Source organism: Clarias gariepinus, chromosome 7 (assembly GCF_024256425.1).
Source record: "Clarias gariepinus isolate MV-2021 ecotype Netherlands chromosome 7, CGAR_prim_01v2, whole genome shotgun sequence".
Classification (NCBI taxonomy): domain Eukaryota; kingdom Metazoa; phylum Chordata; class Actinopteri; order Siluriformes; family Clariidae; genus Clarias; species Clarias gariepinus.
In genome coordinates, this window is record NC_071106.1 from 17,523,911 (window position 1) to 17,547,802 (window position 23,892).

Consider the following 23,892-nt stretch of genomic DNA (forward strand, 5'->3'; position numbering starts at 1 on the left):
GTCCGTGATAAGCAAATTAAACTTGCTTATAACTTAGAAACAACATACAGTAGGTAGACAAGGGGAATGGCTATTACCACCACGCTCACGCTCATTTTCCGTCATCTCAGTTTTAAAATATAATTAAAGCTTAAGTTATAATAAAGTCATAACAATATGTTGTATTGAAGAAATACTACAATGATGGTAATTTCCACATCTGATTACTGTGTCCAACAAACATGAAAAATCATAACCACGAAATTAAGAGTTAGAAAACATTGGTTTAATTTTGTCTAGACCGACTCTCTGTTTGTACCTGTTTAGTGTTATTATTAAAGATTTAGTTACAGAAAACATCTTCTGATGCACAACCTTGGACACATCAGTGTTGTTTCCTGGACTCCCGGGGTGTTTCGGTCTTACAACAGACAACCTCCTCCAGGCGAACCGACCGAGGCTGATCAGACCCCGGCCTGTGTCCAAGTGGCATGCTACCGCCCCCACCGTTCTCCCCTCTTCAACCAGAGCCATCTGGATGCTTTCTCCACTGCCTCCACGTTGCTACTTATGGCTCTTCTTCGGTTGACGCCTGTTATGCCCAGTGTACCATAGGCCTTGCTCAGGGTCTGGCTGGCAAATCCCCGACTGCCTATTTCCACTGGCATACACCTGGTCCTCCACCCATTCATCCGACACTGCTCCACTAGCTCCTGATATTTTTCCCTCTTCCTCTCCTGAGCCTCCTCCATCCTCTCCTCCCAGGGCACTGTTAGCTCCAGCAAGATTAACTGTCTTGTGGCCTCAGAGACCAAAATGATGTCAGGTCTCAATGTAGACTGGGTGATGTGTTGTGGAATCTTCAGTTGCCTCTCTAGGTCAACTGACATCACCCAGTCTCGGGCCGTGGAAAGCAACCCAGCAGAGCAGCTCTTTGATGTTTTCTCTGGCCTTTGTCCTTCCTTAATGAAGTGAATGGCCTTGGCTGTGGCTTGGCGGTATCGGCTGTCCTTGATCCCCTTGCTGATTACGTCAGCAATTGATTTAAGGACCTGATCGTGTCTCCACCGATACCGGCTCTCGCCTAATGCCTTGGAGCAGCTAATCAAGATGTGTTCTAACGTCCCTGGCTTGGAACACAGCGGGCATGCCGGTGTCTCTACTCTGCCCCATGTGTACAGGTTAAATGGGCTGGGAAGAATGTCATAGACCCCTTGGATCAAAAACCTGATTCTCTGGGGGTTCCATGTCCAGATGTCCTTCCAGGTGACATTCCGCTCCATCGCCTGCTCCCAATTCATCCAGGCACCTTGCTGCTGCATGGCCACTGCTCTGCTGGTTCTCTCCTCCTCAACTAAAGCACGCACCTCCTCCTGCACCAACCTCTGCCTCTCCCTCCCGCTGGCCAAGTCGTACCGGGTTGCTGTTAAACTCTCAAGTCTGGCTCTGCCTTGCGCTACTGTCCCAAGGATAGCCTTGTGCTTCAGCCGAGTTTCAGCTTGCTGGACTGCTTCTGCTGCCCTCCACTTCCTACCTGTTCCAACGACAATTCCTGCCCCGGACACTTTCGCATCTCTGGATCCAGAATACTGCAGGTGTTCCTGTGCCCGTGCCACAATGAACTCCTCCCTAACTGAGCCAAAAGGGAGTCTAAGCTTGTTGGTATTCCCATACAGGGCGATGTTACTCAAGCTACCTGGCAATCCCAGCCATCTACGTAGATAGCTGCTCACCTTCTGCTCAAAACCTTCAACCACTGTCATGGGGACCTCATAGATGAGCAGGGGCCAGAGGAGTCTTGGAAGGATTCCATGTTGGTAAACCCAAGCCTTGAATCTTCCTGGGAGCCCTGATCTATCCACTGCTCTCAACCAGCCCTCCATGTCAGTGCTGGTTTCCCTGATGGAGTCTCTGTCATTGAGGCTACAGTTAAAGACCTTCCTTGAGGCTCTTTACTGGTTTCTCAGTGACTGATGGGATTTGATGTTTACCCAGCCTAAAGCGGAATTCATTTGTGACTTTCCCCTTCTTTAGCACCAAGGATCTGGATTTTGCAGGTTTGAAGCTCATGCGTGCCCATGCCATGAGCCTCTCCAACCCTTGGAGGATCCATCTTGCTCCTGGTACCGTGGTTGTTGTCACTGTAAGATCGTCCATGAAGGCTCTGATGGGAGGTTGTCTTACTCCGGACTTGCTGAGGGGGCCTCTACACTTTGTCTCGGCTGCCTTGACCATCATATTCATTGCCAGGGCAAAGAGGGTCACTGAGATGGTGCAACCAGTGATTATCCCTACCTCAAGCTGGTGCCAATCTAATGTTAACTGGCCAGAGGAGACTCTCAAGCTGAACTTGCTGTAATAGTCCAGGATGAGGCCTTTCACCTTCTGGGGTACATGATGCTTCTCCAATGCGACCTCCACCAGCTTGTGGGGTATTGAGCCATAGGCATTAGTGAGATCTAGCCACAACACAGCCAGGTCCCCCCTGCCTTCTCTTGCCTTCCTAATGAGCTGAGTTACCACGCCTGTGTGTTCCAGGCAACCTGGGACCCCTGGTATACCTTCCTTCTGCACAGACGTGTCGATGTATCTATTGCTCAGCAGGAAGTACAGTAGGAGAGTCTCTTGGCCACAATACTAAAGAATATTTTGCTCTCCACGCTAAGCAAAGAGATGACCCGAAACTGGTCGATGTTCTCAGACTTCTCCTCTTTAGGAATATACACTCCCTCAGCATACCTCCATGGCTGGGCAATCTTCCCTCTTCTCCAGATAAAGAAAACAGCACAAGGGCTAGTAATTTTTTTTCCAAGGTGTAAAGCAAAAGCGAGAAAATCATACTTATACAAATAATATGTATGCAGTTCATCTGGCACTAAAACAAAATATATTGTCTTACACTTGTGAATAAAAAATTATAGGATTTTTTTTAGAGATTTATTTGTGCAAAATAATATTTATGCAATATAATTGAAGGCCAATGATTTGTAATTCGTTCGCAATATAAACCAAAATATATAGTCTTACATCTGTGATTTAAATCTGTAATTTTTTGAGAGATTTGTTGTATTAAATATTTATGCAGTATCATCAAGGATTCAAAGATTTCGTTGTACTAACCATTATTTTTGCGGTATATAATTATCTTAACTCGTTAACTCTAGATTTTTGACTAAATTGACTAAACTTGTAATTCATTAATTAAAAAAAAAAAAATCCATTTTAGCCTAAGTCAAACTAGTCAAAGTTAAATCAGTGATCAGCATAAAACAAGAAACACAGGTTCTATTTTACTTAAAGGTTAATTTTTTTTACTAAATTATAATAATCGTGCTGAATCATCAGGGCCTCTTACAGTAATTCATTATTCGTTTGCACTTTGGTTGGTTGTTGTTTTATTGTTTCTTTGTGCTTTCCAATGTCAGCCAACACCTAAATGCAAATAAGAAGCCATACCCCACTTTAAGCTAACTCAAGTCAGCTCCTGGGACAAGGAAGGCTATATTTGTTTTTTTGCACTGCCCCACTCATAACTGAGCTTCCAAGTGTGGCGATGCAAGCTTTATTTAAGATGAACGTTAATTGCGCGTTAAAGTGTTAAGCATTAGCCCGTACCTGAGAATCTATTCTTCGTTTTTATCCTCATACATTCTACCGGGGTTTAATAGCCCTAATATTAACACCCATCCTCATTAATTCACACAACTAAAATCAGGACATTAAGAAAAAGAAAAAAAAAAGAAGAAGAAGGAGAAGGGAAAAAAGCAGATAATAAGATAGGTAAGCTAATATATAAAATAAAAATGTAATAATCAAGAGATTGCATATACAGTGGGATATCTTAAGAAATAATGGGTTAAAACAACCCAGCATTTTCAGAATGGAACGCACAATGGTGAATAAAATCACATAACCTACAGTGTTTAAAAATAATAAATGTGCCAAATATTTAGCTCAAATGAGTAACAGATTAACGAAATTAGAGAGTAAAAACTGTTGACAAGTAGTAGTCTGTATGATGAGTTTTTGCTCTACCACAAACACGTTTATTGAAATGAAAACTTAAAAAATCAAAAATAACACATTGTGAACCAAACATATAAAAAAAAACTACACTGCTTAAATTTAAACCTTTTATTTAGATGTTTGTATACTATTTATTAGGGCATTAGTGGAATGGATTTGACAGACAGACCTACTGTATAGTATGCGCTAAATTAGAGACAGTAAAACCCACGGTGATTGGGTTCAAAATCACTGGTCTTAAAAATGTGGGTGAGTCCTGTCCCACCCACATGCATTAGTTTAAATGCTGCGTGCTCTCTTTTTAAATGCTAGCCTTTTTTTGAGCTCGGGCGTTCTGCCACACTATCGACCATGACGAAGGTGTCCTCTGAGATGAGCATTAAGATTAAGTCTCTGGGGATAGCAGATCACCTTTTCTCTGATATCAGGACATTCTTGATATAGTCAGGTGTTCTTGTCGCCTGACTCCTGCAATTAAAACAACAACTCCATTGAAAGTGACCAGGTAGGTTATGTTAGTATTTGTTTCATATAAAATCTAAAATTTTACATTAATCTGACATTGAATAAAATGTCATTTTTATTTGTATAATGCTGTACTTTGATGCATTGAAGAAATCCTGCACGAGGATGATGAATGGTCTGCTAAACAGATTCAAAACAAGCTTTAGATCCAACTGCAACTGAAATGATCAATTCGCACCATTAGAAGGTCAAAAAAGAAACTTGGATGGACTTACACTACTGTTCAAAAGTCTGGAGTCACTTTCTAACTCCATTATCGTTCCTGATTTTTATTTCTTTCTAAAATGTAAAGGAATGCTGAAGGCGTCCAAAAATGCATTAAAGAGGTCCAATTATGCCATTATGTCAATACATAGAAAAGAGGTCCAATTATGCCATTATGTCAATACATAGAAAAGATGGCGTCGGTTTTACCGTGTAACAACTAGCTAATTTTATATTAACTGTGGCTACAAAAATCTAGAGGGCTTTTATCTTTGTGTCGGTGTTACATTAAAAGGCCGGTGACTAATTGCTTGACTAATAAATTGAAATAAAATAAACACAACAACAAATTACAAGAATGAAATATGGCCCTTACACCGAGTGTACCGAGTATGGTTCGGTCTCACCGGGGTTAATGAAGTCCGAGAGGCCGATGACGGAGGGTGGGAAATTCATAGAATATGTCCAGTCAAAGATAATCCGGTTAAAAAAATCTTCGAAAGAAAATGATCCACAACAATCTCTCCTTCTCTCGTCCAAACAAATAACTGCAGCGCTGTTCCACCATTACTACTACTCCCATGAACCCCCTCAACAAGCCACCCCCCCTTAAGAGTTTTAAGTTCAGTTTTGGTGAATGCTGGAGAATTATCAGGTAAAAAGAATTTCGTTTGCTCACGTTTTTATTGTTTTTATATATTACAAAGTGTTTAAGCGAACCTGGCATGAATGCTCAGTCACATTAACAAAAGTGTGGTAACGTTAATTGTAAAATGTTAATTGTTTGTGACTTAGAACGTAAGCGGGCACGTTTTCGCGATGTAGAACATGGGTGGACATTATTCAAATATGTTACGGAGTGACGTGGATCAGTAACAGAGTAAAAATAGATTTGCTAACGACTCGTTTAGGCGAATGTAAGCCGATTTTTTTTTTTTTATTTGACAAAAACTCCATTTATTATGCACTGTCAGCATCACAGATAGTGCAGATAGTTTATGTTCACATACAGCTGCATGACACACTGTATGAAATAAAAAAAATTGAAAAAGCATAAGAGGACCTCTTTAATCTCCTTTGAACAGTTAATAGTGAGATGTGTTATTTTATAGTTTTAAAATCCCCAGTATTGTTGTAGAATGTAGAAAATAAATCACTAAACAAAAACAAAGACATTTGCAAGTGACCCCAAACTTTACAGTAGCTTATGTCAAAGGCCGGTAAGCATCTATAACAATTTTAGCGACTATACATTATATTTTAGATTTAACACATTTATCTATATATTTATTTGATTATGTTTTTTTATTTGTTTGTTTAGAACAGACCCTCCCTAGTAAAAAAAAAAGTATACTAAGTATATTAAATCCTAGCATGCCAAAGCATACTTAAATGTACTTGCAGCCAGACTAATGACTAGTATACTTGAAGTTTGCTATTTTGGAACAACTAATTTTGTACTAAGTGTATTTAAGTTGTAATTAAATTGTACAAAAGTACAATTTTAAGTGTATTAAGTATACTTTTGTGTGCTAAAGTGGAACAACTTTAAGTATACTTAGTACACTTAAAGTATGTGCCTGTGTGTGTACTAACGTACATACCTGACAGTAATTAATACAATTTAAGTATATATTTAATATATTATAAGTACATTACAGCTATTTTTACTGTGTTACAAATACACAATTAATATACTATGAGTATATATTTTTATTACAGCAGTAGCTGTTATACTTCTTGTCAATTACAAATACTAAAAAAGTACACTGTGAGGTTAATACAAATATACTTTATTGTATCATACAGTACATAAAACCTTCTAGATTACAGTATTGCAAATGTATTATCAGTACACTAAATGTGTTTAGGATAATTTACAAATGCTAAATGTATTTTCTACACTATAACATGTTTTTGAAACACATTACATTAGTACAGTAATTATGAGGGAGATTTTATTCATGAGTTCAACAGATTTAATTTGCACAAGGTTACAAAAAACTGTCCTATAGTTTATTTGTATTTAACAAACACACAAACTAAAATTTAAACTGTAGTCTGAACACAGACAGACATCAGTATTAGAGTATACAGGTACAGGTGTGTGAACACAGACAGACATCAGTATTAGAGTATACAGGTACAGTATTAGTTTAAACCTGGTATGTGGACACAGACAGACATTAGTATTAGAGTATACAGATACAGTATTAGTTTAAACCTGGTGTGTGGACACAGACAGACATTAGTATTAGAGTATACAGGTACAGTATTAGTTTAAACCTGGTGTGTGAACACAGACAGACATCAGTATTAGAGTATACAGGTACAGTATTAGTTTAAACCTGGTGTGTGGACACAGACAGACATTAGTATTAGAGTATACAGGTACAGTATTAGTTTAAACCTGGTGTGTGGACACAGACAGACATCAGTATTAGAGTATACAGGTACAGTATTAGTTTAAACCTGGTGTGTGAACACAGACAGACATCAGTATTAGAGTATACAGGTACAGTATTAGTTTAAACCTGGTGTGTGAACACAGACAGACATCAGTATTAGAGTATGCAGGTACAGTATTAGTTTAAACCTGGTGTGTGGACACAGACAGACATCAGTATTAGAGTATACAGGTACAGTATTAGTTTAAACCTGGTGTGTGGACACAGACAGACATCAGTATTAGAGTATACAGGTACAGTATTAGTTTAAACCTGGTGTGTGGACACAGACAGACATCAGTATTAGAGTATACAGGTACAGTATTAGTTTAAACCTGGTGTGTGGACACAGACAGACATTAGTATTAGAGTATACAGGTACAGTATTAGTTTAAACCTGGTGTGTGGACACAGACAGACATTAGTATTAGAGTATACAGGTACAGTATTAGTTTAAACCTGGTGAGTTGATTCTAGCTGTTACACAGAGACTGAAAACAGGCCGAGAGCTACGGAGCATTATACCACAAGCAAAGTACATGAGATTTAGCAACAACACATTAGACAATACATTCTATAGTTCAAAGTATGTACTTAATTACAAATTACCTAACAAAAACCGTTAAATTTACCTTATGCCGATAAAAATAAAATAATAACGATACGAACTAACGCACGCGATGATGCAGCTTCCAGCCGTTAATTCAAACTAGAAGTGAAGGACTGGGGAGCCAATCAGAGAACGGACTTTTCGAATCTGCCCGCCTACAAACAATTGGCTGGTGGGGCGCCGAATACTAGTCTATGGGTTGCTGGAATACGAGGCTGAAGTTAGCTCCTTATTCGCAGCTTCCGATTCGTTTGGCTTCTTATTGCGCAGCGTCTCACTCTGTGGCTGATGTTAGCTCCTTATTCGCCTCGTTACTAACGGGAGTGTTCACGTTGACGAAAGCTGCGCAGTTTATCAATAAAACGTTTTTTTTGGTGGCTTAAACCATTCTGGCCAAGCGAATATGAACTATACAATACACAGCAGGTACCCAACTATATATAAAAAGTGAAATTGTCCTGGCCCAGATTGATTTTACACATTAAAAATTAAATGAAAATATGTCATTCTATTATGCACAATGGTGTGAATAAGAAGCCAGATTTCCGAGTCCATTTTAGTACCTTAAATCTCTTTGGGCCAGGCAAATATGAACTATACAACATCTAGCAGGTACCCAACTGTATAGTAAAAGTGAAATTGTCCTGGCCCAAAATGATTTTACACTTTAAATATCAAATGGAAATATGTCATTCTATTATGCACAATGGTGTGAATAAGAAGCCAGATTTCCGAGTCCATTTTAGTACCTTAAATCTCTTTGGGCCAGGCAAATATGAACTATACAACATCTAGCAGGTACCCAACTGTATAGTAAAAGTGAAATTGTCCTGGCCCAAAATGATTTTACACTTTAAATATCAAATGGAAATATGTCATTCTATTATGCACAATGGTGTGAATAAGAAGCCAGATTTCCAAGTCCATTTTAGTACCTTAAATCTCTTTGGGCCAGGCAGATATGAACTATACAATACACAGCAGGTACCCAACTATATATAAAAAGTGAAATTGTCCTGGCCCAGATTGATTTTACACTTTAAATATCAAATGGAAATATGTCATTCTATTATGCACAATAATGTGAATAAGAAGCCAGATTTCCAAGTCCATTTTAGTACCTTAAATCTCTTTGGGCCAGGCAGATATGAACTATACTATACACAGCAGGTACCCAACTATATATAAAAAGTGAAATTGTCCTGGCCCAGATTGATTTTACACTTTAAATATCAAATGGAAATATGTCATTCTATTATGCACAATAATGTGAATAAGAAGCCAGATTTCCAAGTCCATTTTAGTACCTTAAATCTCTTTGGGCCAGGCAGATATGAACTATACAATACACAGCAGGTACCCAACTATATATAAAATGTGAAATTGTCCTGGCCCAGATTGATTTTACACTTTAAATATCAAATGGAAATATGTAATTCTATTATGCACAATAATGTGAATAAGAAGCCAGATTTCCAAGTCCATTTTAGTACCTTAAATCTCTTTGGGCCAGGCAGATATGAACTATACAATACACAGCAGGTACCCAACTATATATAAAATGTGAAATTGTCCTGGCCCAGATTGATTTTACACTTTAAATATCAAATGGAAATATGTCATTTTATTATGCACAATAATGTGAATAAGAAGCCAGATTTCCAAGTCCATTTTAGTACCTTAAATCTCTTTGGGCCAGGCAAATATGAACTATACAATACACAGCAGGTACCCAACTATATATAAAAAGTGAAATTGTCCTGGCCCAGATTGATTTTACACTTTAAATATCAAATGGAAATATGTCATTCTATTATGCACAATGGTGTGAATAAGAAGCCAGATTTCCGAGTCCATTTTAGTACCTTAAATCTCTTTGGGCCAGGCAAATATGAACTATACAACATCTAGCAGGTACCCAACTGTATAGTAAAGGTGAAATTGTCCTGGCCCAAAATGATTTTACACTTTAAATATCAAATGGAAATATGTCATTCTATTATGCACAATGGTGTGAATAAGAAGCCAGATTTCTTGATTTTATTTGATTATTTAATTTAATTTTATTTGATTTTACTTATAAAATTACTATAAGAAAGCAAAATAATTAAACACTGAAGTAGATTACTTGCAATTGAATTACTACTAAAATACAACCCCTGGCAACAAATATGGAATTGCCACTCTTGTCGGATGTACATTCAGTTAATTTACTTTAAAACAAAAATCCAAAATCACCAATGTGACACAAAGCTATTTTACTTTGTTGGCCCTCCAATTTTTTTTTTTTTATATTTCTTATGTTATTTATATGTTATTGACAGACAAAGTTATGTTTCCACTTTTTGATGGCTGATGCTGAGTGTCCAACACCTCAGTGTACAAGTGTGCATTTACAGTAGAGGTAATGACTGCCATCTGCCCTGCTTCTTTATCTGACATGCGACCCCATATCACCAACAACTGTGGAAATGTTTTCTTCAGGCAGTTATCTTCATATGTTTCACTGATGTGGCAACCAAACAAAAGTTCCAGTATCATCTTCTTGCCAATCTGCCAATGCAGATTCAGGATTCATTACGGCAAACCTCATTTATCCAGTTATCAACGGTCCATGTCTGCTTCTTTTAAATCCATTGTAACTTTGTTTACTTCTGCTCACATGTAAATTATGCTTTACGTTCGGCTTTTCTCTACGTCAATCCCATTTCCTTCAGCCGAATTCTTACAGTTTAGTCACAAACATTGACTCCTGTTTCTGCCCCTTTGTTTTTATTTATTTTGTAGGGCATTTTCTATTTTAATGGAATATTGCTTTAAGGTTTCTGTCCTGACGCTTTGACATCATCTTTGGTCTACCAGTATGTTAGCTTTTTACAACCTTACTATTATGCTCCATATTTTACACACAGCTAACTGAAAACAACCAACATCTTTTGCCACCCTCCATGTTGAATTATCTTCTTTATAAGTTTTATAATGAAGTGTGTTCGAGCTAAGCTTTAAGCTAAGAGAAGAATTTTTTCAAATTAAGAAAAGGAAAAGAATATGGATTCACTATCACAATCACAAACTAATCACAATTTGCAATTCGGTAAGGTTTTATAATATTTTAAGAAACTGTAATCTAATAAGAATATTCCTGTGCTCTGAGATCAGACCCCTCACACTGCTTCCTCATGCCTTCTGTGGTAACACCTTCTATATCCTGTATCCAGACGAGGATACATCCAAATGGCTCTTGTCTGCTAGAATCCTTTTGTTTAATCAGGAGAGTGCAAATGTATCTCCTCTCACCTGTCTGTCTTCGGGTCCCTCTATGACTGACATGTTAATAACTGGTTCTTTTGATGTTAGGGACGTAGCACCGTTTAAATGTGCTCTCTTTGCTGAGAATAAACAGAGATCTTCAGACATCATGCCTGCGTGTGGTGTGTGTGTGTGTGTGTGTGTGTGTGGGTTTGTCTCTCCCGGTCGATCGGGTCCGGACCTGTAAGTGTATCAAGGTGCAGCGGACACAACAAGCTAAAACTCTTCTTCTCTTAGCTTAAAGCTTAGCTCGGACACACTTCATCATTATATTAAAACCTAACAAAATCTTAAACAAACAACAGCACAAGTCTAATTCTGCAAATTAGGCAGCATTTAAAAAAATGGTTGCAGACCTTACTGTTTTACCTGTTTGATTGACTGGAAACATGGCATCAACAAAAGAGGATGTCAGTTGAAACAATGTAAAGGATTATAAAACTTATAAAGAAGATAATTCAACATGGAGGGTGGCAAAAGATGTTGGTTGTTTTCAGTTAGCTGTGTGTAAAATATGGAGCATAATAGTAAGGTTGTAAAAAGCTAACATACTGGTAGACCAAAGATGATGTCAAAGCGTCAGGACAGAAACCTTAAAGCAATATTCCATTAAAATAGAAAATGCCCTACAAAATAAATAAAAACAAAGGGGCAGAAACAGGAGTCAATGTTTGTGACTAAACTGTAAGAATTCGGCTGAAGGAAATGGGATTGACGTAGAGAAAAGCCGAACGTAAAGCATAATTTACATGTGAGCAGAAGTAAACAAAGTTACAATGGATTTAAAAGAAGCAGACATGGACCGTTGATAACTGGATAAATGAGGTTTGCCGTAATGAATCCTGAATCTGCATTGGCAGATTGGCAAGAAGATGATACTGGAACTTTTGTTTGGTTGCCACATCAGTGAAACATATGAAGATAACTGCCTGAAGAAAACATTTCCACAGTTGTTGGTGATATGGGGTCGCATGTCAGATAAAGAAGCAGGGCAGATGGCAGTCATTACCTCTACTGTAAATGCACACTTGTACACTGAGGTGTTGGACACTCAGCATCAGCCATCAAAAAGTGGAAACATAACTTTGTCTGTCAATAACATATAAATAACATAAGAAATATAAAAAAAAAAAAAATTGGAGGGCCAACAAAGTAAAATAGCTTTGTGTCACATTGGTGATTTTGGATTTTTGTTTTAAAGTAAATTAACTGAATGTACATCCGACAAGAGTGGCAATTCCATATTTGTTGCCAGGGGTTGTATTTTAGTAGTAATTCAATTGCAAGTAATCTACTTCAGTGTTTAATTATTTTGCTTTCTTATAGTAATTTTATAAGTAAAATCAAATAAAATTAAATTAAATAATCAAATAAAATCAAGAAATCTGGCTTCTTATTCACACCATTGTGCATAATAGAATGACATATTTTCATTTAATTTTTAATGTGTAAAATCAATCTGGGCCAGGACAATTTCACTTTTTATATATAGTTGGGTACCTGCTGTGTATTGTATAGTTCATATTCGCTTGGCCAGAATGGTTTAAGCCACCAAAAAAAACGTTTTATTGATAAACTGCGCAGCTTTCGTCAACGTGAACACTCCCGTTAGTAACGAGGCGAATAAGGAGCTAACATCAGCCACAGAGTGAGACGCTGCGCAATAAGAAGCCAAACGAATCGGAAGCTGCGAATAAGGAGCTAACTTCAGCCTCGTTGCTGGAATAGATACAAAGATATCACACTGCTGCAGTGTCACTTTATTCTGTGAGCGCCAGTGTTGCCAACTTAGCGACTTTGTCGCTATATTTAGCGACTTTTCAAATCCCTCTAGCGACAATTTTTTTTAAAAAGCGACTAGCGACAAATCTGGCGACTTTTTCTTGTGTTACTGGAGACTTTTGGAGACTCTGATGTGTCTGTACTGACTCTTCTCAACTTGCCACAGCAGCTGCCGCCGCCGGCCTCTCCCCCGTCCCAAAGCACTCACAGACCCTTGCCCCCAGCTGCAGTTACTGCAGGAGATGCTCACTTCTACGAGTCTTGACTGCCCATGCGCAAATCCGCCGTTAAGTGATCCCGCCTTGACGACTTTTTTTTTTTTTTTTTTTAAGCGCCTAGTGACAAATCTAGCAACTTTTGGACAAACCTTAGCAAGTTTCCAAATGTCGCCAATACTGTCCTGTAAGCACGAGGTCTTGCTTTCCCGGTACAGTTACTCATCTCCCTGTGTCTGCCCTGATCGGTGTTGCAACGGACCTATCACTTACCTGCTTCTCTTTTGCTTGAAATAAAACTATTTAATTTGACCATTTTCTTTTTTTTTCTTTCTTTATTTATTTTTTTCTTCCGCTGCACTTATATTACTCACTGTTACAAAGCTTAAGTTCATAATTATATTGGACACATAAGGAAGGATTAGGGAAAACACGCAAAATGCAAATACGACGTAATTACGTCATCAATATGCAAATATACGCATGACGTCATCTAGCGACATTTGGCGACTTTTCAAACAGACTTTAGCTACTTTCCGTTGAAAATAGTTGGCAACACTGGTGAGCGCACAGAAGAGTGAGAGAGTGCAAACATAAATTATCTTGAAGAGGAAAAATGATTTTCAGCGCACAAAAACGAGTTTAACATCGCGCGCGAGATAAAGATTTAGCGTGCAGAAACGAGTCTAAAAGCACGAGAGTAGTGCACTAAATATAAATACATTTAAATTTAACTGATAATATACTGAGACTACCGAATATTAAAATTTGTTTTCTAATGTATACTTTCTGTACATTTGTACAATGATTATTTCGAGCATATTTTTAAAAAATATACCAAAAATACATTGAAAAACAAGTTTAAATAAGTATACTTTGGAAACTAGACCAACCTTTCACTTAAAGTATATTTTCCAATAATATATTTTTGAAAAGTGTACTATAATACAATTATTTTTAAGTATATTAAAAATGTAATTCCAAAATTTGGTAAAAGCATGATGTGAGTATACTTTTTATATATTAACTGATGGTACAATTTTTTGTTAGTATATTTGCAATGTACTATCGAGGATTTCAATATATTTGTAATACACTAAAGTGTATTTTTTTTTCACTGGGGCTATGATTCGGGACACCAACAAAGCCCTGCGTCTTAGCCAAGCGCAGCCATGAATGGCTGTCAAAGAGACCTTAGAGAATGTAATCTTTGCTGACGAAACAACTGTGGCTTTGGAGCACTTTGCGTTGATGTGCTTAGTTCAATATAATGTACAGCACATTTTACTTAACGAGATACAGTAAGTAGCTGAATAGTTGATTAATATGACTGAATGACAGTGTATTGCTGAGGCCCAGATCAACTGGGTGAAAACACCAGCCGTGTATGTTTCTTATGCCCTGTGTTTTGTTACTTTAGATTAAGTTGTTTATAAAATATTCACATTAGAATTTCCTCTAACTTGTATTCCTTACATGAGGGTCTCCTGATCTCAACCCTATAGAGATGGTTTGGCACGCACTGAAGGAGTTTGTCAGACATAAGGCTAAGCCACGAAACAAAAATTAGTTTCTTCAGGTCACTGCAACTTTATGGAGAGATTGCTTGACCAAAATTACGTGCACTAAATACATTGATCATCTTCTTAAGGTTTTGACGGCGGTATTACAGTGCAACGGGGGTGGGTGCTATTGGGATGTAAAAATTTAATTTGTTAAAATGTTTTTTTAAATTACTTATTAAATAAAATGATGATGATAATAATAGCCTACTGCATGTCATTCTTATAATAACACAAAAGACAGGTGCTGCGGAATGACAACGACGCCTGCTGACGCAGTAGCACGTCCTTACGATGTTTGAATTTTATGGTTATTTAGTTTCACTTATTTCAGTTAAAAAATCTGCTATACATTTAAAAAACACAAAGTATAATATGACTCAAAACCCTACACGCATACTGTAGCTTTTCTAATCACACGTGATAAAATCTAAAGGCTCACTGTGTTAACATTTACGTTGCTTAAATTTGATCCTAATATGATTTAATTTAATTAAAATTCTAAATTTGTACTGTAATTTTAGTACTGTGATTATGAATTCATACACACTTACCTGAACTGCTCTTTGCAATATTTGCACAATAATTTATTTTACTTGCTATTTGCACATAATATTTTCTTAAATCATTGCTGCTACTTCAGAAATGTCAATGTTTACTGTTACTGTTTCTTCCCACTACCTCAACTCATACCTCATCATTGTCTCTTCTTTGTATAGTAATAGATAGTTTTAGGTTACCTTAAAATTGTAAATCTGTCATATCTAAGCTAGTCAACTAATTAGATCTCTTAGTTAGCTAACTGGTTCCGGTAAAGTGTGTTTATGTTGTGTTGTTAATTTATTTTGTTGTATGTATGTAGCACCTTGGTCCTGGAGGAATGCTGTTTCGTTTTACTGTGTACGGAACTGTATATGGTTAGAATGACAATAAAAGCCTGCTTGACATGAATTTGTTTAATTACAATGTTTCACTTGATTTTATCTGCAACTACGTGCGGCTCTAGATCAGCTGCAACTCATTAATCCTTGAGAGAATTTACTGAGGCCTGAAGCGTTAGTCTATAGTTATATAGCGCCACTCAGTGGTAAAAGCCAGCAAACACACAAACCAAAATGCTGTCGCCGTGAGGCACAGTAGAATACCGCTTGTCTACCATTTGTACATTACCATTTAAGAATGCCTTAAAACAGACGAAATACAATCAAGCCTAGTGAAAAAAAATTCCACTGTTTGACTGCAATCAGATGCTTAAGCCAAGGCAACTTACATTCAATTGTCAGAAAGATTAAATAATTCATTCCAAGATAGTGTCATGATTTGCACTTCTGGGTTGACAGCCACTTTGTTTGGGGCACTTCCTGTGTCAGCCATTATAAAAAGGGAGCTGTGGAGCATGGCTACGGTCCATTCCAAAGTGTATCGGGTGTGGAGTATCGAGTTTCAATTCAATTCAATTTTATTTATAAAGCGCTTTTAACAATGGTCATTGTCTCAAAGCAGCTTCACAAAAATGAAAGAAATTCATTAATTTTTTTTAAATAAAAATAATATATATATAATATATAATATATATATATATATATATAATAAAATAATAATAATAATAAATTGTGTATGTGTGAGAAAAATGTGTCTGGATAATAATGAGATGAATGAATGAAATTTCTCTGATAAGCAAGTCAAGGGTGACGGCGACAGTGGCAAGGAAAAACTCCCTGAGATGGCAGTAGGAAGAAACCTTGAGAGGAACCAGACACAACAGGGAACTCATCCTCATTTGGGTGATAACAGATAGAGATGATATAACACCAGGTGTGTTATGCAGCTGAAAGTACAATATAACAGAAATGCTTTAAATTAACATGAAGTCCAGTTCAACATAGGGATGAGTCAGTAGGTGCAGAGGGCAGATGGGATCTGGATCACTGGGAGCACAGGAGCAGGATGTGTAGCTCCAACCATAATAAGGCAGAATCCAGCTGGAGCTGGTCCTTCTCTGGATGCCTCAGGATCCTCGCAGGGTTGGCCTTTGTCTACTGAAGCTCGTACAATCTCCAGATGCCTCGGGATGGGTAGAAAAGTACAGAACAGATAGAGAGAATTAGCGTAGTTGCCATTCAGGATAGATGTACTGAAGTATGAAGTTATGGGATGAGTTACGCGTATGCCAGATTAAAGAGATGCGTCTTGAGTCTACTTTTACACTGGGAAACTGTGTCTGAGCCCCGAACACCGTCTGGAAGGCTATTCCAAAGTTTTGGAGCTAAATATAAAAAAGCCCTACCCCTTTTTGTAGATTTTGAAATTCTGGGAATTACAAGAAGTCCAGAGTTTTGTGATCTTAAGGAGCATGGTGGATTATAGCGTATCAGACGACTGGTTAGGTATGTGGGAGCTAAACCATTTAAAGCCTTGTATGTAAGTAATACTATTTTGTAATTAATTCGAAACTGAACAGGTAGCCAGTGCAGGGATAATAATATTGGGGTTATATGATCATATTTTCTGGATCTAGTGAGAACCCTGGTGGCTACATTTTGGACTAACTGAAGCTTGTTTATTCAGGATGCAGGACAACCACCTAGTAATGCATTACAATAGTCCAGTCTGGAGGTCATGAATGCATGAACTAGCTTTTCTGCATCAGATACGGATAAGATGCTCCTAAGTTTGGCGATATTTCTAAGATGGAAAAAAGCTGTTTTTGTGATATTGGAAATATGATTTTCAAAGGACAAGTTACTGTCTAATATTACACCCAGGTCTTTTACTGTTGAGCTAGTAGTAACAGTACATCCTTCTAAACGCAGGCTGAATTGTGAAAGCTGTTGTGTGCTGGTTTTTGGGCCGATGAGTAATATCTCTGTCTTGTCTGAGTTTAGTAAAAGAAAGTTATTAGTCATCCAATCTTTTATGTCCTGGACACACTCGGTTAATCTAGACAATTTAGGTATTTCGTCTGGTTTTGTTGAGATATATAATTGGGTATCATTAGCATAACAATGGAAACTAATCCCATGTCTTCTAATGATGTTACCCAAGAGAAGCATGTATATTAATAACAGAAGAGGTCCTAAAACTGACCCTTGTGGGACCCCATATTTCACTGGCATTACACCAGACAGTTCTCCATTTAGATCTAAAAAATGGTATCAATGAGACAGGTATGATCTAAACCATTTTAATGTCTGTCCCTGAATACCTATGTGATTTTGTAAGCGATCTATGAGAATATTATGATCTATAGTGTCGAATGCAGCACTAAGATCAAGCAAGACTAGTATTGAGATGCAGCCTTGGTCCGAAGCTAAAAACAAGTCGTTTGCAGTCTTAACTAGTGCAGTTTCTGTACTATGATGGGGCCTAAAACCTGACTGAAATTCTTCAAGGATGTTGTTTTCCTGCAAGAATGTGCATATTTAAGCTGATACTACTTTTTCTAATATTTTTTTATATAAAGGGGAGGTTTGAAATCGGTCTATAATTTGTTATTTCATTTGCGTCCAAATTAGATTTTTTCAGAAGTGGCTTAATAACTGCCAACTTGAAAGGTTTAGGGACGTGACCTAGATATAATGAAGAATTAATAATGTTTAAAAGTGCTCTCCAACCGTATGCATCACTTCTTTCAAAAATCTGGTTGGGATTGGGTCTAACAGGCACATTGTTGAATTAGCTGAGGTGATAAGATGTGTCCTACACCTGTAAACATGGCTGGACTGGCCATAGGGCATACCGGGCATTTCGTCTTTTGTGGGCCGGCCGCCGATGTTTTTTTTTTTTTTGTAACGTTATAAACTATTAAAGGTGGCGGATTGGCCAATTGGTCATGATCGACTCTGGGCTGGACCAATTACAGCCGAGGAGGTCAGATGCACCCTACCCCTTGCAACGGCTCAGCAATCACATATCATTGCTGAACAAAAATGGAGAACAAAAAACGCAAAGAAGCAGGAGGAGCCGAAAAAATTAGGGCCAAAAAGAAACTAGCCCTTTAGGCAGATGCTGCCAAATGTGCTAAAATATCACAGTTGTTTGGTGGCTATAGTGGAGCTTTCACTTCAGTAAAATTAGCAAGTGATGAAGGCCAGCAGCCGCAGGTTGAAGACGGAAAGGGGAGGCAGGAGGAGGAGAGACCCGAGGCGGCCGCCGGTCCAAGTGGCAGAACTGAACTTGAGGTAGCCTAAGTACAACCAAGTAAAACCATAAAAAAACTTATAAACCAAGTAGGTGTAGCTTATTTTCGTTGTGCTTGCTAACTTTTTACAGTCAGTTACAATAACTCCTACTGTGTACTAGTTAGCATGATGACAGAGTTACTATGCTGGTGCTATGATGTTACTGAGAGTGAATTATTGATAAGGTTAGTTAGTATGGGTTGCCAAACGTAAAAGACGTAATCGTCCCGTATTCAGAGAAAATATTACGCGTTACGTATTGAGGTGAAAAAGAACGCAATTTGTCCTGTATTTCAGCTAGAATGAAAAAACAAACAAACAAAAAAAAAACACAAAGCTGGAGTTATCCTGTGTCTTTACCTCTTTAGGCTTGGCTTCTCTTATTCTCTCCCCCTCCTTCTCCTGTTGATCAGCTAATCGGTTTATCAGCTGTTTGCTGGAGCCACAGCCATAAAAGCTGCTAGTCATGATCAGTTTGGATATGTGAGAGAGAAACATAAAGGTGAAACCAGGAGATGTCCTTATTGAATCATCAGAGTTGAACAGGTGATGGAGAAACAGGTTTATCTTTTAGGTGACATGAATGAGTTGAAGGGAAGTTATGAACTGTTTTTGAGAGACAAATAACACCAGGATCCTTTTCTACATAGCTGACAGCTGGTAACTGTGCAGGGGCGGGTCTAGCAAAGTTTTGCCAGGGGGCCAGGTGGGGCATTAACAAGGAAAGGGGGGCACAAAGAAATACTTTTCTTTCTTATTCTCATTTTAAATGTCTAGCTTTTAAATAATTATCTAAATCTTACAACCAAAGTGGTCATTTGATGTTAAATGTATAGAAATCCATTATCGTTTATAGTAAATATTAAGTCTAAAAATAAGTCTCTGTAAGCCCAGTAAGCTTACCATCTGTGCAGTCTGAAATTATGTCTAAGAAAAATGTTGAATCTATTTAATTATTGTAGAAAAATAATTGATTTCTGTGCATTTGTGTTACGATCCAGCTGGTTGTGGCAGCCCAGGTCTCTGGATGACACTCCAGCGATCGTGACCTCTGTGTTTTGTTGTGTTGTCAGTTCTTGTGCCATGTACTGTGTGTAAAATGGCATCAAAAATTCAATAAAGTTTTATTCTTTCTCAACTTTCTTCCTCTGTCTCCTTTCACTTTTTAAAGGTTGCCATGTTTAAAAAAAAATTTGTGCTGCCATGCTGTTTGTTGATGTGGTAAATAAATCATTTATGAAAATATCACTAAATCTGTAATTTATTAATTTTAATACTCATTAATGATCATGTCTCACCTCTAGTCTTCTCTGTCTTAATTTTAGGTTTCCACCATGTGTTGTAGATAGTTCAGGAGGTTAACTCGACCAAGCAGTCTTGTGTTTTCCGCTAAGTACTGTTTAGAATACCAGAATAGGGAGGATGGTGTAGGTTTAAGATTATTAGATTGATACATATATACCAACAGTACAGTGTATGTCATCGCTGTCAGAACAGCGTTTGTTTTCATTCAAAGGCTTTATGGCTTTGCCAATAATACCTAGTGGGCCGGCCTCTAGTCGAAATGCCCGGGCCGTTTTTTTGTCCCAGTCCAGCCCTGCCTGTAAAGCACTGAAAAACTAAATGTGAAACTTTAGGCTGAACTAGATCATGAGATGCTTTTAGAGGTTAACCTTCTGTTATTTTCTTCCTTATGCTATTGTTTTTTTTTATTAAAGAAGTCCATAAAATCTTTACTACTAAAATGTTGTCTGCAGGCATCTTAGGTTTTGCTAGGCAAGCCACTGTACTAAATAAGAACTTGGGATTGTTTTGGTTTCTTGCTATCAGTTGGCTAAGATGCTCGGTCCTAGCAGTTTTTAGAGCCTGTCTATAGCTGCACATACTGTCTTTAAACGTAATTCGAAAAACTTCGCTCGAGGTTACGGGTTGCTCTCTTTAGGGCGCGAGTATGACTATTGTACCAAGGAGCAAGTGTTTTATCTCATGTACTGGTAAAAATAGTACCCATACTGCTAGTCACTTCATCTAGATCATCTGCATTTAGGGGTCTAATAAGTAATTAGGATAGATCCGGCAGATTACTCGTGAATTTGTCTTTAGTAGTCGGATTCATATTTCTAACAAATCGATAACGTGGGGAGACATAGCTAATCTGTTCTATGGGTAGAGTATATATCAGGAGGTGATGATTTGTTATATCATCACTTTAAGGTAAAATCTCTATATTAGAGACATCTATACCATGGGATATAATTAAATCTAGCATATGATTACAGCGGTGAGTTGATCCATTTATATTTTGTTTAACCCCAAAGGAATTTAGTAAGTCCATAAATGCAAAGGCTAAAGTGTCATCATCTACATGAATGTTAAATTCTCCTACTATCAACACTTTGTCAGAGTTAACCAATAGGTCTGATAGCAGATGTCCAAATTCTTTAAGAAAATCGACATATGGCCCTGGGGGTCTGTACACGGTGCCCATTGTAAAATATAGCGCGGGTTTATTATGTATTTCATTAAGTGCAACATTAATGATGAGCACTTCAAATGAGTTAAACCTGGGCCTTATTTTTCTGAGTAACAGTGAGTTCATCATTGTAGATAGTGGCGACACCACCTCCGCGACTAGTTAGACGGGGCTTGTGCTTATAAAAAAAATCCTGACCGAGTAGACTGATTCAGACCAATATATTCATTTGGTTTAAGCCAGGTTTCGGTGTGGCAGAGTGCGTCAAGGCAGTAATCTGATATCATTTCATTAACAATAAGTGCTTTAGGCGCAAGGGATCTAATGTTGAGAAGTCCAAACTTTAGAGGTAGATTTCGATTACTTATTTGGCCTTTTTCTGGTTTAATGGTTACCAGATTGTTTTGGCTGGATTTAACGAATTTATTCTTTTTTCTCACTATTCGGGGAACAGACACAGTTTCTATAGGACAAGCTATGTGTGTGCGTCTATTAGTATGGCGAGTTGTATTGTGGCTGATATCTAAAGAATCTAAGGTATGACTTACCGCCAGTCAGATGGTTCGTAATGTCCTGGAGATATTGTCTGAAAGGACTGCTGGTCCAGCTCTGCTAGGGTGCAGGCCATCTGTGTGGTAGAGCCTAGGACGCTCCCAGAAAACATTCCAGTTATCAACAAGGGTTATCTCTGTTGTTGACACCAAGATTGTAACCATTCATTAAAGGCAAATAATCTACTGAACCTCTCGATTCCTAGCTGAAATGTGGGAAGTGGTCTAGATACGACGATCTTTGTCGTGGGTGATGTGCTGCAGACCTTCTCGACCAGGCTCCAGGCTTTGTACCAGCATGAAGAACCACAGCTTGAATGTTCTTCCTCAGGGCCGCAGACGCCTGTGCAGCAACATCAAGAAAATGTGCACCAGGTAAACAGCGAGTGTACGCCTTACCTAGCCGTGGTAGCACGCATGTGCCGGACGATGGAGTCTCCAATGACCAGCGCGTCATGTGCCGTCTCGCGGAGAGGAACGAAGCGTTTTCTGGTTGAGATCTCGAAGACGGGTGGTGGCGGAGGAGGAGAGATCCTCACCCGGGGCTTGGCGCGCGTCTTCCGCTGTTGCAGTATCCAGGCCTCATGGTATCCCGGCGCCGGGGTGAAGGAAACCTGGGCAGGCTGCGTCCTCAGTCCTTGGGACCTCGGCAAAGAAACACGCGGGGTAGAGGTTGTAGGAGAATTCTCATGCCGAGAATTTACCTGGGACAGGTGAGCGTCGGTCCGCGACGATTCCAGCGTGGCGGACCGACGTGTAGCCGGGCCAGCTTCACCTGTAGGTCGCGGATCAGCTTCTCCACGGCCTCCAGCTCCAAGTCCACCTAGTGCAGCTCCAATGTCTCCTCACCTGCACACAGGGGCAGAGACACAACCGACATGGTGTATAGAAACGGAGATAACCGGTGTGAAAGAGCGTAAACAAACTTGTGGTAGCCGGGCTAACGGGCTAGCGATGCTAATGCCGGTTAAAAGCAGTGTGCTGCAAAACAAATAAAACTTAACGATATAACAGGCGTTTCGAGTGAATATATTATAAGATAGTATAAAATACTTATCTGTTATATGTTCACTCTTCGTAAGGGGACGAAAAAGTTGAAGAATTGGTCAGTCTAGCGGAGCTCGGAAAAAAGCAGCGTCTCTGGACACTTTGGAATGAAACGCAGTTTATGTTCTCCTGGCTTGCTTTCTCATCTTTAAATCCCTGACCTTCCCTGTTTTTGCCTTTTTTTTGTCTTTCCATTACTGGAGCTACCTATTGAGTTACACAGACTAAGGCCATGTCCACATGTAGCTGGGTATTTTTGGCCTTTCTTCCACATGCAGTTTTGGTCAATAAAAACCGAGCTTTTGGAAAGATTTTAGTATCAATATCAAGTTCCTGTTACCAAGGAGGACTAACATAAGACTGCATTTTGCACCCCATTCTGGTTGTTTGAGTGGAATTGGATGCCATTTGGGCTTTGCAGTGCTTCTAGTACATTCCAGAGGCTAATGGAATGGCTGTTTGGAGTTCAGAAGTGCCAATCACTCCTGTCGTATTTGGATGATATAATTGTGTTTTCTTCATTTGTTAAACAGCACTTGGAGTGGCTGGAGGTGGTTTTAAGCCAATTAGAGAGGTAGATTCTTAAGGCCAATTTGGGGAAGTGTTTTTTTTTTTTTTTTTGCAGTCTCAGGAATAGTATCTGGGCTATGTAATCTCCGCTAAGGATGTAACAACCGACCAGAGTAAAGCCCAAGTTGTGTCGCAATGGCGTCATTCTATTAATGTTACATAGCTGTCTTTTCTCCTGGGATTTGCAATCTACTATTGATGCTTTGTCGAGGGATTTGGTAAATTGCAGCCCCTCTGCATAGGCTGGTAGCAGAGTTCTCTGACACTAAGTTAATGCCAAAGAAACATGTTGGGTTAAAATTTGTGGAAGCGTGGAGTGAGCAGTGTCAGATGAGCTTTGAGGAGTAAGGCTTACTACAGCTGCAGTACTGGCATATGCAGACTTTTCTATCCTGTTCATTCTGGAGGTAG

At 38.5% G+C, this 23,892-nt stretch overlaps 1 pseudogene; it reads right to left on the reverse strand.

Annotated features, from left to right (window-relative positions):
- Window positions 1-443: 443 nt before the first annotated feature.
- Window positions 444-22,321, reverse strand: LOC128527645 (uncharacterized; annotated as a pseudogene).
- Between the last annotated feature and the right edge of the window lie 1,571 nt (window positions 22,322-23,892).